General features: G+C 33.9%; 1 pseudogene; it reads right to left on the reverse strand.

The window, feature by feature from the left end:
* Window positions 1–203: 203 nt before the first annotated feature.
* LOC101552130 (olfactory receptor 51F1-like) lies at window positions 204–2826 on the reverse strand (annotated as a pseudogene).
* Window positions 2827–5345: the final 2519 nt, after the last annotated feature.

Raw genomic sequence — 5345 nt, forward strand, 5'->3', positions numbered from 1 at the left:
TCATGAATCTCAATAGATTCCGAAGAACCACCAGCAGAAAAGTTCAAGATCTTCTCTCAAATTCCCTAATGTTCAACTTCATGTACATTTCAAGTTTTCAAAAATTTACTGACAGGCAATCAATTATCAGGATTTCTTTTCTAGAGAAAAACACTAGTGTGAGTTAGTTATTTATTAAGTAATTTATTTATCATGTAACTACCCTATTTACTTGTAAGAAAGCTGAGTATAGCTTTGCGAATCTGTTTTGTTTTTACACTATAAATAATGGGGTTGAGTACAGGAGGCAAAATCAGGTATATATTGGCCATCATTGAATGAAGCAGGTTGGGAGCTGAACGACCATAGCGATACACTAAGGAAAGGCTTACAAGGGGATGTAGAAAATAGCAACTGCTCCGATGTGAGAAAAACAGGTGCTAAAGGCCTTGTGCCTCTCTTCAGGGGAGGCAATACTGAGAACAGAGCGAATGATCAAGATATAAGAAACAACAATACTTGGTGTGTCTATCCCTGTTGTTAGGGCAAGACCAATTAAGCCAAAGATGCTGTTAGGCCTAGTGTTTGAACATGCCAATTTAAGCACATCTGTATGATAGCAGTAGGAGAGGGAAAGAACATTTGCTTTACAGAAAGAAAGGCGCTTAAGTAGCAAGAGTACTGGCACCATTATTAGCACAATACGTATAGTTATTATTATAACCAGCTGAATGATTCTGGAATTTGTGAGAATTGTAGTGTATCTCAGAGGGTTACAGATAGCCACATAGCGGTCAAAAGCCATAGCCACCAGTATCCCAGATTCCATGAAGGTGAATCCATGAAGGAAAAACAATTGAGTGAGGCAGGAATCGAGACTGATTTTTCTTGCATCAAACCAGAGAATAGCTAAAGTTGTTGACATTGTAGATACTGTCAAACCCAGGTCCGTGGCTGACAGCATGGAGAGGAAATAGTACATGGGCTCATGGAGGCTCTGCTGGGTAATGATGACAAAGAGGATCATGCTGTTGCCCAAGATAGAAAAGGCATAAAGACAACAAAAGGGAATGGAGATCCAGGCATGGGCAGACTCTAAGCCAGGAATGCCAGTCAGCAAGAAAGTTGGAAATGCAGATATCTTGTTACCTAGGCTCTCCATGTGTCCTGGATATGTAGTATAGTCCTCACAATGCTCAATTTATTTCTATAAAAATGATAGATATCATTATTAATAATTACATTTTGCATTACTAGGAGAGATATATAAGTTCATAATGAATACAGTATCACTAAGCAAACACTCAAAGTCTAATGTTCTTATTCTTAATTATGATATATAACAAATATTTATTAACACTTTTACTTGTGAATTTTGAGATATAGCTCCATAGAACTTTCTTTATCTTAGCATTTATTTTTAAATTGATAGGGTGAAAATATTTATCAGATCAGAACATTTTATTATTATTGTGTTTGGGCCACACCTTGTGACACTGATAGATCAGAATGTTTTTTTTTGAGCATGTAAATGGGAATTATATTTTGACCTTGCATACAGATAAGAGAAACATATTGAAATATATTTTTAGTCTGTGGTACTCAGACTCATTATTTTTGTAAATCTAGCAAAAGTTTTAAATCACATTTATTTCTGACAGTATTACTTAATTAACATTTTATGTTAGGAATGAATAAAGTAACATAGTTACATAAATACTAATTAACACAAAGAATGTCTTTATTAACGTTCCTCGAAAAGACTAAAAGTTTTTTCAAATCCTATCTTAAAACTAGATAGTAAAGATCTATAGGAAATAGCAAAAGTGAGAGATGATTGGATGAGTATTATATGTTTCAAGAGAATGATGTGGAATTGTTTGATTGTCTGTTTAAAACATAAAAATATTAATACTTGTGAATATATAGTTACCCTAAAAAAGAGCAGGTTAAGGTCAACAATGAAAGCTGAGAAACTGCTACAGTGGCTTGAGCAAGGAATTGAAGAATAAACAATAGCATCATTATACACATTTAACTTCTTTTAAAGTTGCTTGGAAAGGAAAGAGGGTAATAGACCATGATTAAAGAAGACCTTGAAGGACTGGGGAGGCTCCTCAAGTCCTAAACATCACTCCCCTGGGAGTGGCACTGTGAACTTTTGAATATCAACAGCCTGTACCTGGCTCAGCTCAACAGAGAGTAACCACTATTAAACAATAAGGAAATACTAAGGTGAACAGAATTTTAGCAAGATTGGAAAGACTTAACTTGCATATATTTTTTAACCTTGGTGAAAGATACAGTTGAGAAGAAACATTTGTGCCTTTATAACTTTTCAATTTAGAATAATGTCCTGAGGCTTTATCCTATTTCATCTTATGTTAAAATTCTGTCATTTTTAAACTAATACCTTAGTACTGAATCTGAGATTTTTTAAGGGAGAAATTATTTCCTGTTAAAAGTATGAAGTGATGAATCTTGTTTGAGAGTAAAGAAAAGATTTTCAGTATGTTTTGCATCGAATAAAAATATTGTAAGTGATCAGGAATTTAAAGTAATTTTTGTTTGGGCCAAGTCTGGCTATACTCAGAGCTTACTCCTGGCTGTGTGCTCAAAGATCACTCCCAAGATGTTTGAAAGACCATATGTAGTATCAAATATCAAAATGAGGTCTGGTAAATGCAAGACAGGAATCTTAACTTCTGTATTATATTTCCAGTTTGAATTTATAATAATTTAAAGTAATAAGCATATATTGTTGCAATTAATACTGGAAATAATATTTTAAAATTAAAATAAAATAGTCAGCAATATTTTTATTTCTGTTTTATTATTTTGGATTTTGGGCACACACAGTGATGCTAAAGGTAACTCCTAGCAGTACAGAGAAACCTTATAGGATGCTGGGGATCGAACCCAGGTTGAACACATGCAAACGCAAATGTCTTACCCACTCTACTATTGCTCTGGCCCCAGATCTATAACGTTCAATAAAGCTTTTTAAAAATGATACATACAATTCATTCTTCAGAATAAAAAATATAGGCATATATCCTACCATTCCTTTTAAGATTTTCAGTGTGTTTTCTTTATCTTTCCATTCCTTGTAGTTTCAATAAACTAATGATTATCATTTTAGTATGTATATCTGCAAACTTGACGGGCTCAGATATCTCTGTGTTATTGAATTCCCAGCTCAGACTACTTCCTAGTGGAATCTCATTTTACTCCCAGACAATATGAAAAAGTAACAGTAATAGTGCAACACCAGCCCCCTTGCCCATCCAAAGGAGGATCTTTTTCTATAATTCTTACCAGCATCATGTGGAAAGAGGAAGCTTTTCTGTACTCTGTATCAGCAAAGAGAGAACAGATTATAGTTTTAAGTCACAGAATTTATAGTAAAGAAGGTTGAGCTGTGGGGGAAATTAGTATCTATTCAACTCCCTGGGGACAGAGATAAAAGTCTGAATTCCCTTCTCTCCATCTAAAAATACATGACAGTACAATGTAGTCTCAGAAGGATTTTAGCTACAAAATGGAGTCATGAATGATCAGAGTCCTAAAATGTAAGCCAATCTAAATCAAACCATTTGTATAAATGTTTTTTAGACAGTGTTCTGGTTATTGTGGTATATATATGGATCCATGTAATTGTTCTTGGTTATTGACCTGATTGAGGTAGAAAAGCAAACCAATATTTGCCAGGGTAACTGTAGTATCCTGAAGAGAAAATAAATACTTCAGTCCAATCTCTATATCGCACTAGGATACAACACCAGAGACTGGTAGGAGGGACTAGTATCCCATACCTCTATCCAGCCTTTACTTACATTTTACTCTGGCATATCATTTCCTGGTATACTAACTTGACTCAATTTTTATAGTATACTTGGTTACTATGGATGAATGTTGAGTTCTCCATGTCAAAAGGAAAGTTGGAAGTTGAGATATAAATTCACTTAAACTCTTCATGTGTCTTTAATTATAGCATATATCTTCATAATTCTTTTTCTATAGAAAGGATAAATTATATTGGTATATAAAGTTATACCACTCTTGGAGAGACCGGCAAGCTACCAAGAATATCTAGCCCACACAGCAGAGCCTGGCAAGCTACCCATAGTGAATTCAAGATGCCAAATCCAGTAACAACAAGTTTCACAATGGAGACATTACTGATGCCCACTTGAGCAAATTGATGAGCAAGAGGATGACAATGACAGTGACAGTGATAAAGTTATTAAGATATTTTTACAATTAGGATCATTATCTCCATTTATGACAATGTACAATTTTTGAAAACTCATTTTCTAAAATTCTTCTTCATTTATAATTACAAATAATTTCAATATATAATCATGTTTTGCCTTTGAATTTTTGAAAATACACCTATCATCATTACATATTTTCTTGATAATATTATTGTGCTGACATTTTAAGCTCTGTTAGATCATCAGAGCCTGAGAATGATAATTAGTTTTAGAACTCAATACAGCTTTTTAATAAAAGTATGTGGTTGAATAGCCCTTGTAAGTATATTTACAAGAGGAGTGCAAGCGAAGACATAACTTGACAGAAATGTTCCTACAGGTTAATCTGCACTAAAATCAGAATAGACTAGACAATTTTATAGAAACGTTGAGAAAATGTGTTAGGAATGTACATTACCTAAATATCAATAGTGACAAAGTACTTGTGTGGTCAAACCAGTAAGTTCTAAAAATTTCAAATGCAGCTCAGACTACATTAAGAGCCTCAGAATAATGACCTATGTCCAACAAAGAAAGAGAAGAGCTACTACAGGGATATAAAGAATGAATAATAAACAGTAGTGGAGGCGTAGTGTCTATTCTTCATTTGCCAGTGAAGCCAAGGAGGGAAATAAACATTGGCTAAAGAAGACTGTAAAGTAAAAAAAAAAAAGTAAAGTCGATATATTTTGTACAATTGGAAAGATTTTGAGAAAGGTACAGAATTACAAAGTGAGGTCAGAGATAGAGAAGATCATCACTGTCACTGTCATCCATTGTTTATTGATTTGCTCGAGTGGGCACCAGTAACGTCTCCATTCATCCAGCCAGAAGATCATAATAATTTGAAATATATAAGATTAGAAATTAATTAGCATAAGCTTACTTAAGAATGTAGTATTTGTACCACAGTTTTTCTATCCAGTCTTCTTTTCTGGGACACTGGATCCTTTCAGATTTTGACTATTGTGAATAGTGCTATAATGGACATGGACGTGCAAATGTCTTTTCTGAACAGAGCTTCTGGTTCCTGAGGGTAGATATCAAGAAGTGAAATTGCTGAATATTATGCAAGCTCAATGTTTTTGAGAAGCATTTCATAAAGAATTT

This window comes from Sorex araneus, chromosome 6, assembly GCF_027595985.1.
Source record: "Sorex araneus isolate mSorAra2 chromosome 6, mSorAra2.pri, whole genome shotgun sequence".
NCBI lineage: Eukaryota > Metazoa > Chordata > Mammalia > Eulipotyphla > Soricidae > Sorex > Sorex araneus.